The sequence below is a fragment of the Bufo gargarizans genome, chromosome 3, assembly GCF_014858855.1.
Source record: "Bufo gargarizans isolate SCDJY-AF-19 chromosome 3, ASM1485885v1, whole genome shotgun sequence".
NCBI classification, from domain to species: domain Eukaryota; kingdom Metazoa; phylum Chordata; class Amphibia; order Anura; family Bufonidae; genus Bufo; species Bufo gargarizans.
Genome location: NC_058082.1, coordinates 337,943,252 through 337,955,286, shown reverse-complemented (window position 1 = coordinate 337,955,286; position 12,035 = coordinate 337,943,252).

Below are 12,035 nucleotides of genomic sequence, written 5' to 3'. Positions count from 1 at the left end.
GAGGAATATGAGGTGAGCAATATCCTGGACTCACGCCTGGTCCGCGGTCGGTTGCAGTTTTTGGTCCATTGGCGTGGTTATGGTCCAGAGGAGCATTCCTGGGTTCCCTCCGCAGATGTCCATGCTCCTGCTTTGCTCCGAGCCTTCCACGCACGCTTCCCTCAGAAACCGTTCCTTACTCCGCGGAGGAGGGGCCCTTGAGGGGGAGGTACTGTCATGGTCTTACCTTCTTACTGTTCTCCTTCGTTTGACATGTGCTGGCGGCCATCTTGGTTTCTGGGTTTCTTGTAGCCTCCCACCCTGCGGCTCCTCCTTCCCACTGGGAGGAGCTGGATGCCTAGCTCATATATATAGGAGGTCTGTGGCTTCAGTTCCTTGCTTGGTCCTCCTGTGTTCACATGCTTCTAAGACTGCTGCTGCTTCTGGTTCCTGATCCTGGCCTCGTCTGACTACCCCGTTGGTTCCTGATCCTGGCTTCGTCTGACTACCCTGCTGGTTCCTGATCCAGGCTTCGTCTGACTATCCTTCTGGTTCCTGACCTCTGTCTACGCAAGACCCTGCTTCGGTTTAGCCATCCGTTTGGACTTTTGCTTACAGCTTGATTTTCAATAAAGCCTTCTTATTTCCACTTATCTCTTGTTGTACGTCTGGTCCATGGTTCCATGACATCATCTGAATCAACTAATTAACTCTAAACACCTGCAAAAGATTCCTGAGTCTTTTAAAAACTCCCAGCCTGGTTCATTACTCAAAACCGCAATCATGGGTAAGACTGCCGACCTGACTGCTGTCCAGAAGGCCATCATTGACACCCTCAAGCAAGAGGGTAAGACACAGAAAGAAATTTCTGAACGAATAGGCTGTTCCCAGAGTGCTGTATCAAGGCACCTCAGTGGGAAGTCTGTGGGAAGGAAAAAGTGTGGCAGAAAACACTGCACAACGAGAAGAGGTGACCAGACCCTGAGGAAGATTGTGGAGAAGGACCGATTCCAGACCTTGGGGGACCTGCGGAAGCAGTGGACTGAGTCTGGAGTAGAAACATCCAGAGCCACCGTGTACAGGCGTGTGCAGGAAATGGGCTACAGGTGCCGCATTCCCCAGGTCAAGCCACTTTTGAACCAGAAACAGCGGCAGAAGCGCCTGACCTGGAATACAGAGAAGCAGCACTGGACTGTTGCATGTCATTCGGAAATCAAGGTGCCAGAGTCTGGAGGAAGACTGGGGAGAGGGAAATGCCAAAGTGCCCGAAGTCCAGTGTCAAGTACCCACAGTCAGTGATGTTCTGGGGTGCCATGTCAGGTGCTGGTGTTGGTCCACTGTGTTTTATTAAGGGCAGGGTCAATGCAGCTAGCTATCAGGAGATTTTGGAGCACTTCATGCTTCCATCTGCTGAAAAGCTTTATGGAGCTGAAGATTTCATTTTTCAGCACGACCTGGCACCTGCTCACAGTGCCAAAACCACTGGTAAATGGTTTACTGACCATGGTATTACTGTGCTCAATTGGCCTGCCAACTCTCCTGACCTGAACCCCATAGAGAATCTGTGGGATATTGGGAAGAGAAAGTTGAGAGACGCAAGACCCAACACTCTGGATGAGCTTAAGGCCGCTATCGAAGCATCCTGGGCCTCCATAACACCTCAGCAGTGCCACAGGCTGATTGCCTCCATGCCACGCCGCATTGAAGCAGTAATTTCTGCAAAAGGATTCCCGACCAAGTATTGAGTGCATAACTGAACATAATTATTTGAAGGTTGACTTTTTTTGTATTAAAAACACTTTTCTTTTATTGGTCGGATAAAATATGCTAATTTTTTGAGATAGGAAATTTGGGTTTTCATGAGCTGTATGCCAAAATCATCAATATTAAAACAATAAAAGGCTTGAACTACTTCAGTTGGTGTGTAATGAATCTAAAATATATGAAAGTCTAATGTTTATCAGTACATTACAGAAAATAATGAACTTTATCACAATATGCTAATTTTTTGAGAAGGACCTGTATATACATACATCCATACAGGGAACAGATGTGGTTCACATATACAATGGTGCTGAGTAGAAACAATTCCTTATATGGAAATAAGGCTAATGTGAATACATTCACCCTCTAGTATGATGTCGGCCAACATCCTGTCATTCATACAGATCATATAGCTTATTCTATTTCAGTTACCAGTAGTGTTTCAGAAGATTTTAGGTCCCATATAGATAACTTGTGTTATGGTGTTACATTTAGGTTGAGAGAATATCTGAGTATAGGCCCCTATTGCCTTATACAGTAGTATAGCTATTGTGATAGAAAATATAGGGGTGTTAGAATCTAGGGGAGTAAGTTAGCATAATTCCGTCATATAGAATAGGTGGGTGGGAATTTCTGTCGTAACTTGATGAGCTCACTAGTATAATTCACCCCAGTGATGTGACCCGAGAGTAGGGATCATGACAGTATACATATTAGGTATGGCATCTGCTCTATAAAAATGTCACATGACCTAATTCCTTAGCTGAAAAATAAATAAAATAAATGTAAAAATAAATAAATAGAAACGGTGCTAAAACAACCAATTTTTGGTAACCTTGCCCCATAAAGTGTAATAATGAATAATGAATGATAAATGATCAAAAATGGTACCAATAAAAACGTTAACTCTTCTTGCAAAAAACGAGCCCCTGCAAAAGACGATCGGCAGAAAAAAAAATGTTCAGAAAATGGAAACACAAAAACATTTTTTTTCAAAAATGCTTTATTATGTAAAACTGAAACAAAGTAGACATATTTGATATAATTACATCCGTAACTACCTGCTCTATAAAAATAGCACATGATCTAACCTGTCATATGAACATTATAAAAAAAAAAAACGGGCCAAATTTTTTGGGTTACCTTGCTTCACAAAAATTTTAATATAGAGCATCTAAAAATCATATGTACCCCAAAATAGTTTGATTAAAACTGGCACCTTATCCCCTAGTTTTCCAAATGGGGTCACTTTTTGGGAGTTTCTACTGTAAGCGTTAGAGATGAGCGAATCAAAGCTGACGATATGGAATTAGTTCTGAATTTCACGAAAATAAATAAATAAATTGATTGCCACCGAATGCGAATTTCCTTGTGCTCCGTGGTAACGAATCACATATTTTCCTAAAATGGCTGCTGCACGTGTGAGGACATGGAGAAAGGACCTCTGGGAAAGCGGGAACACCCATAATGCCATGCATGCAGCCAATCAGCAGCCAGCCAGCCCTGTGATGTCACAGCACTATAAATAGCGGCAGCCATCTTAGATTCTGACATTTACCTGTGTACTTAGTGCAGGGAGAGACATCTGCAGGCACTAGGAACAGTGATAGAAAAAACATCCTTGTGCTAAAAATAAAATAAAAAACGATTTACAAGTTCAGGGAAAGATTATTCAAGGTGTAGGGAAAGGATAGAAGGAGGAATCATTCCACAACATTTCTGTTGTTCTGTCAGGGTCCAGTCGGGGAAGTGACAGCCTGGGTAATAGGAACATTCCTATTACACCTTGCAGCGCTGACTGGCGATACAAATTATATCTTACAGCCATTGTGAAGCTCTATAATTCCATCAAACCGTTCTCATTAGGGTGCAAGTGCTGTTTCATACAGGCATTAACAGGGGTTATTACAAGGAAATATTTCTATGTTTTATTTGCCCTAGTGCAGTGCAGTTAAACAAGTTTCACACTAGCGGCAGGGGACTCAGACAGGCTGTACTTTTAGTCCGGCTGCCTCTCGCCCTGCGCTGCCGTAACTCCACCCCCGCTCCCATTATAGTCAATGGGGACAGAGCGGCAGTCCAGGGGCACACGTGAACTAGCGGCAGGACGGATCGAACAGCCTGCCAGAGTCCACTGCCGCTAATGTGAATGTACCCTAATATGTTCTAAAGCATTTTTTGGCTTGTATTAGTGGGAAAAAAGGGCTTATTAGCCGTTGTGTGGTGAAGTGCGAAAATTACAGCTCTTTTTCTCGTGTATTAGTGGCAAAAGTAAAATATATTTGCCGCTCAGCGGTGAAATTATCTGTTTTAAAGCCCTTTTTTCCATGTATTAGTGATAAAAGAAAAAATATATTTGCCACTCAGCGGTGCCTTTATCTTTTTTAAAGCCCTTTTTTGTGTGTATAGTGGAAAAAGGAAAAATAGCTTTGCCGCTCAGCAGTGCAGTTATCTGTTTTAAAGCCCTTTTTTGCGTGTATTAGTGGAAAAATATATTTGCCGCTCAGAGGTGCAGTTATCTGTTTTAAAGCCCTTTTTTGCTTGTATTAGTGGAAAAAAGAAAAATATCTATCGCTCAGTGGTGTAGTGATATATTCTAAAGCACAGTTTGCCGTGTATTAGTGGCAAAATAAAAATATATTCGCCATTCAGCATTGCACATATCTGTTGTAGGGGATTGTCTCTTTTCAGGGGGGTCACACTCACAGATATCTTCGCAGACACGATTATAATGTCAAAACTCTTGCTTTATTTCAGACACTTTAGCAAAGCACAGGTTAAGAAGTCGCAGCTTTAACTTATCACGTGTGACATCCACACAAAATAACAAACCCTTGTCCGGCTAGGCTCTAACTAAACACATAAACATATCCCTGACTCACCCACCCAACACATTGCCTGTTCCCAGTAAAAGCCCGCCATGAAATAGCTGAACCGGGCCCCTTGGTGACACGCTCCTGGTGCAAACAACACCTCAATGTTCACATTGCCACATGTCCCCCCCCCCCTCTGTTCAAACCTGTGGGGGTGAACACATGTACCAACTGGATGCTCATGACAGGGCATCCGCATTATACTGCCATCTTCCAGCTCAACGTTCCCCCTGGAAGAGATGGCCAGCGTCACATGCTTCCCTTTATTTTGCCAGACCCAGGCCATCAGAGCTTGGTTTGTCATAAACACTGCCTTCCTACCTAGACTACAGTGTCTAAGGGTCTCCTCCGTCTCCTCTTCGCTGGAGAACTTAGCTTTCTGGCTTGCTTCTTTTTTAGATTTATTCTTAGGCCCACAACCTTTAACTTCTGCAACCTTTACAGCCGCGTTTTCCACGGAGAGCTCCCGCCTCTTCCTTTTGTTGGAGATCTGGTCGGTCAGTTTTAAACCACCCTTTAGCTGCTCTAATGTCACCTGGTGTTCCCACTCACTTTGTTTCTTTATTCTATCACCAGATAGCACTTCTCTTTTTTCCTTAGTCCCCATAGGGGTTACCTCAGGTTTGGCTTCAGTATCGGAGTCTTCTGCTTCTTCAGTGGCTCTCCCCACTTCGGCAGACCCCTCTTCAGCCTTATCCTTGGTCTTTGGAACATCTGAGGATTTCTCCCACTCCAACTCATCGGCCTTAGCTTCTTCAGCCTTTGAGTCTTCTTTGGAGTCTTCCTTCACTCTGTTAGCTTTCTCATCCTTCTCAGACACGGCATCATATACTTCCAATCTGAACCCCTCCTCCTTTTTCTTTTCACGGTTGGAGGTACTGGGGACACCAGGGTCTTCACTAGACTCGTCGCCTTCTGGCATTTTCTCCATAAGCTCATCACCCAGGTTATTGTTCTCCTTTCGGGCAGGATTCAGGAGAGCCAGTCCATTGTAGTAGACAGGATCCTCATACTGGTCATCCGTCTCCCCGTATTTCTTCCCCAGAAGACTGCTGGCTTTCTGGAGGGCATTGACAGCAGAGGAAATGTCTTTCATGACCAGGTCCTGGCCACACACTGCCATGAATCTCTTGTCTTCTGCATCCTCATCAGCCCCATCAGGTATAACTGTCATCTGTTCGCTACTAGTAACCACCTTAGTTTCACCAGAAACTGACATGGCAGCCTCACTCTCTGAGCTGCTATCAGCCACATTACATATATCACGTGTCCCACTCATTATCATCCCTGACCTCCCTGGCAGCGATGTCATGGGTTCGGCAGTCCCAGAATCCAAGGATACTCCAGGATCCTCCATTACAAAATCACCAGCAGCCTCCTGACTGCAGTGGTTGCTACGAGAAACGCCATGACTCCCTCCTCCTTCCAGATGGGGAGTCAAATTCTCGGGAGACCTGTCCTTGGGATCTCCAGCCACAGAATATGCCACTTGCTCCGCTCCATAACTGCTGGGCAGCCGCACGCTGTTGTGGTTGGTTGCCCTTAGCAACAGCCTCGGCACATCCTCTCTAGGACTCTGTCTCCACTGGTAGGGAACATTCAACCTCCTGAGAGCTTAACCGCTCTCCCCATCTTTATCTTCCCGACGGTTGCCCTTGGCAACAACATATCTTTGCTTTTTCCTTGATAGTCCCAGCACACTACCAACCTCTTGGAACTTTGTACAGGGTCCATACAGTGTTGAGAACCCATTTCTCAAGGCCAGCTGCAACTGTGCCTCCAAAGCCTCTCGCTCTGCATTAAATTGCAATTAATTTTTAGTGTAGCCAATTGCTATGGCCATTTCATCTGCCTGCTGTATGCACCAAAAAATGCTTTTAGCAGGACCTGCAGTCTCAGAGTTGCCCCTAGCAACCGACTGTTGCCCTTCTCTCATGGACAACTTGCCCGCATCCGACACCAATTGTAGGGGATCGTCTCTTTTCAGGGGGGTCACACTCACAGATATCTTCGCAGACACGATTATAATGTCCAAACTCTTGCTTTTTTTCAGACACTTTAGCAAAGCACAGGTTAAGAAGTCGCAGCTTCAACTTATCACGTGTGACATGCACACAAAATAACAAACCCTTGCCTGGCTAGGCTCTAACTAAACACATAAGCGTATCCCTGACTCACCTAGAGAGCCTGGCTGAGACCACTCACACAGAGCCTCACCATGACTCTGCTTCACAAGACACTCCAGAGTGAGCCACACCCAAGATCCAGTAGCAGGATTAAATAGGATCCCTGGACATGAGCATGACCTAATTCCCGGACTGGAGCATGGGGAACAGGCACCCACCCAACACATTGCCTGTTCCCAGTAAAAGCCCGCCCTGAAATAGCTGAACCAGCTACACTATCTATATGGTGTCCCCCAACTATTTTAGTGGACACCTGGACTAGGGCTTTTACTCCACCAAGGCCGAGCCCCTTGGTGACACACCCCTGGTGCAAACAACACCTCAATATTCACATTGCCACACTGTTAAAAAGCCTTTTGAGTAAAAGTAGAAAAATTAGGACCTAATTGCTGTTCTGCGGTGCAGTGATATATTCTAAAGCCCAGTTTGCCGTGTATTAGTGGCAAAATTAAAATATATTCGCCTTCCAGCGTTGCACTTATCTGTTGAAAAGCCTGTTGTGTTTTGTAAAAGTTGAAATAAATGAGGGCCTAATTTCTCTTGTGCGTTGCAGTGATATACTCTAAAGCCCAATTTGCCATGTATTAGTGGCAAAATATTCGACGTACATCATTGCCGTTTATCATTGCACTTATCTGTTGAAAAGCCTTCTGTGTAAAAGTTTAAAAAAATTAGGGCCTAATTGCCCTTGTGCAGGGCACTGATAGATTCTAAAGCCCAGTTTGCCGTGTATTAAAAGGGGTTAATTACTCTTACCGATAATTGGATTTCCCAATAGCCTCCCCAACGGCACTGACAGGAGGGTGATCCCCGACTCCAGAACAGAAAACAACACAGAAACTTTAAAGTGCTTCTGTCACCCCACTAAACTCTTTTTTTTGGGGGGGGGGGGGGGTACTTATAATCCCGATACTGCAATATATCTATACATTATGTTATTAATAATTTTTGTTCAGTAGATAATGCAAAAAAAGTACTTTTATAATATGCAAATTACCTGTCTACCAGCAAGTAGGGCGGCTACTTGCTGGTAGCAGCCACAAAAAAAGTCCCCTCCTCCTGTTGATTGACAGGGCCAGCAGCGATCTCTTCCTCCGGCTGGTAGACAGGTAATTTGCATATTATAAAAGTAGTTTTTTTGCAAACAAAAATTATTAATAACATAATGTATAGATATATTGCAGTATAGGGATTATAAGTGCCCCCCAAATTTTTTTTAGAGTTTAGTGGGGTGACAGAAGCCCTTTAAAAGGGGCCTCCTCCCCTTACCTAATCAGTAAATGACAAAGTACATGGTAGTGATGCAAAAAAAACAGAAAGCTATCCCTCGATGTCGCTGCCAGTGATCTGCTCTGGGTGCCTCCCTGTCTGTTAAAATAAGCGATTGTCGTCATACTGTCCGACAGGATCTTGACATGATCGAGAGAGGTTTTTGAGTGAAGGGCCATAAGAACCTCGTAGACTGCTCTGAGTTCTCTTAGGTTTGAGGATGCCTGTCACGTGGAATCGTCCCAGACTCCTTCAACCATAATGTCTCCAGTATGACCTCCTCAGCCTCATCTGCTGGCATCTGTAGACACTACTAGAAGATTTTCTTGACGCCAAAAGACTCCACTCTGAAGATTTCTTCTTATCCTCCACCAAGTCAGGGAATGTTTCACGAACTGTGAAATTAATATTTTCTTGTCCAGAGAGTTTCTCCTGCCATTCCAATATGCTAAAAGAAAAGCCTGCAGGATTCTGGTGTGGCTTTACACCCACCCGACAGCAGGGATTGAGGATGTTAGAACTCCCAGGATTGTCATGATGTTTCCGACATGCAAAGCGTCCGCCTTCATTGTAAGCAGCGAGCATTTCAGTAGACACAGAAGTTATGTTAATAATAGCTGCATCGCGGCTCACTATCTGTGTTGAATCCTCAAATTTGCATAAAACCTCACAGAGGTCAGAGATCCATGCCCACTCATCACTTGTGAAGAGCGGAGGCTGACTGGAAAGGCAACGACCATGTTGCAGCTGGTATTCCATTACTGCCCTCTGCTGCTCAAAAGCCTGGCCAACATGTGGAACATGGAGTTCCAGCACGTGCTTACGTCGCACAACAGTCAGTTAGCTGGCAATTGCAAGCGCTGCTGCAGCGCTGCCAGACCAGTGGCAGCTGTAGATGACTATCAGAAATGGGCACACATGTGGCACACCTTCACCGGTAGCTCAGGCAAATTGGGGTAGGTTTTGAGAAACTGCTGAACCACTAAGGCTACTTTCACACTGCCGTTTCAGGGTCCGCCTGTGAGATCCATTTCAAGGCTCTCAGAAGCGGCCCCAAACGGAACAGTTTAGCTCCAATGCATTCTGAATGGATAAGGATCCGCTCAGAATGCATCAGTTTGGCTCCGTTCAGCCTCCATTCCGCTCTGGCGGTGCGGAGCCGAATGGGACGGATGGAGACGGATCCGTTTACATTGCCACAATATTGGTGCAATTGTAAACGGATCCGTCCCATATTGACTTTCAATGTAAAGTCAGGAGTACCTATTAATATACCATCGGATCGGAGTTTTCTCCAATCCGATTGTATATTTTAACTTGAAGCGTCCCCATCACCATGGGAACGCCTCTATGTTAGAATATACCATCAGATTTGAGTTAGATCGTGAAAACTCAATACTTTCATACTGGGGAGGGAGGGTGGGGCCACACTGGCCACCAATGCTTTTTATACTGGGGAGGGAGGGGGGTCGCACTGGCCACCAATGCTTTTAATACTGGGGAGGGAGGGGATCTGGCCCCTGCTGCCTGGTAGCACCCGATCAGGGGGCTGAGATCCGCACAATTAACCCCTCAGGTGCGGCACCTGAGGGGTTAATTATGCGGATCACAGCCCCCTGTAAGAGATCGGGTGCTGCCAGGCAGTAGGGGCTAGTTATGTACACAGTTCTTAGTATATTCTAACTTGAAGCATCCCCATCACTATTGGAACACTTCTGTGTTAGAATATGCTGTTGGATCTGAGTTTTCAGGATAGTGAAAACTCAGATCTGAAAAAGCTGTTATGCAGACGGATCCCGACTGAACGGATACCATCGTTTGCATTTCTAGGTGCGGATCCGTCTATGCAGATACCAGACGGATCCGTACCTAGCGCAGGTGTGAAAGTAGCCTTAGTTTAACACATGGGCTAGGCATGGTATGTGTGTGAGCTTGTCGAGCTCCAAAGCTGCCACCAAGTTACGGCCATTATCAGATACAACCATGCCTGGTTGTAGGTTGAGTGGTGAGAGCCCCAGCTCAGTCTGGTCCCTTATTCCCTGCCACAGCTCTGCGGCGGTGTGCTGTTTATCACTGCAGTGCTACACTGCTTCTAGCTGCAAGATGACAATTTAGCAGTGGAAGTGGAGGAGGAGGTGAAGGAGGAGAAGGAAAGGGGGGATGCAGCCACTAATGTAGGTGGTGGCAGAAATCTTGATGGAAGTAGGGCCCGTAATCCAGTGGTGTATCTTGGTTTTGTGCTGCCCTAGGCGAGACTAAACTCGGGCACCCCCCTAATATAAATTTGACCCACCCCTTCCTGTCAAGGCCAAACCCCTTTCTCTCTAAACCCCACCCCTTCCTATGTGCCATCCACAGATCCCCCCTAAAGAGTGCCATCCACGGATCCCCCTCCCCTAAATAGTGCCACCCACGGATCCCCCTCCCCTAAACGGTGCCATCCACGGATCCCCCTCCCCTAAACGGTGCCATCCACAGATCCCCCTCCCCTAAACGGTGCCATCCACGGATCCCCCTCCCCTAAACAGTGCCATCCAGGGATCCCCCTCCGCTAAACAGTGCCATCCACGGATCCCCCTCCCCTAAACAGTGCCATCCACGGATCCCCCTCCCCTAAATAGTGCCATCCACAGATCCCCCTCCCCTAATCAGTGCCATCCACAGATCCCCCTTCCCTAAATAGTGCCATCCACAGATCCCCCTCCCCTAAATAGTGCCATCCACAGATCCCCCTCCCCTAAATGGTGCCATCCTCAGATTCCCCCCCTCCTCCCCTAAACGGTGCCATCCACAGATCCCCCCCCTCCCCTAAACGGTGCCATCCACGGATCCCCCTCCCCTAAATAGTGCCATCCACAGATCCCCCTCCCCTAATCAGTGCCATCCACAGATCCCCCTTCCCTAAATAGTGCCATCCACAGATCCCCCTCCCCTAAATAGTGCCATCCACAGATCCCCCTCCCCTAAATGGTGCCATCCTCAGATTCCCCCCCTCCTCCCCTAAACGGTGCCATCCACAGATCCCCCCCTCCCCTAAACGGTGCCATCCACAGACTCTTCCCCTCCCCTAAACGGTGCCATCCACAGATTCCCCCCCTCCCCTAAACGGTGCCATCCACAGATTCCCCCCTCCCCTAAACGGTGCCATCCACAGACCCCCCCTCCCCTAAACGGTGCCATCCACAGATTCCCCCCCCCCCTCCCCTAAACAGTGCCATCCACAGATTCCCCCCCTCCCCTAAACGGTGCCATCCACAGATTCCCCCCCCTCCCCTAAACGGTGCCATCCACAGATTCCCCCCCTCCCCTAAACGGTGCCATCCACAGATTCCCCCCCCCCCCTCCCCTAAACGGTGCCATCCACAGATTCCCCCCCCCTCCCCTAAACGGTGCCATCCACAGATTCCTCCTCCCCCTGACGCTCACAGGAAAACATTTAAAAACAAATCAGTAACCTAAACTTTATTCATTAGTGATGTCTTTACTGTATACCTTACTCTGTCTTTCAGCTTCGGTAACAGCAGGCAGTGCAGGCGGGCGGCGCTCACTCACTGACGTCACGTTCCTGCTCCTCCCACTAGGTGGCGCAGGCGCGTGACGTCATTGAGTGAGCGCCGCCCGCCCGCACTGCCTGCTGTTACCGGAGCTGAAAGACAGAGTAAGGTATACAGTAAAGACATCACTAATGAATAACGTTTAGGTTACTGATTCGTTTTTAAATGTTTTCCTGTGAGCGGCGGGGCCCTGTATATTCTAACCCCCAGGCAAGCGTCCCTGTCACCATGGGAACGCCTGGGGGTTAGAATATACCATCGGATTTGTGTTTTCACGCTCTCACTGAGAGCGTGAAAACTCAGATCCGATGGTATATTCTAACCACCAGGCAAGCGTCCCCGTCACCTTGGGAACGCCTGGGGGTTAGAATATACCATCGGATCTTCTGAATATACCGGAGGCAGATGAG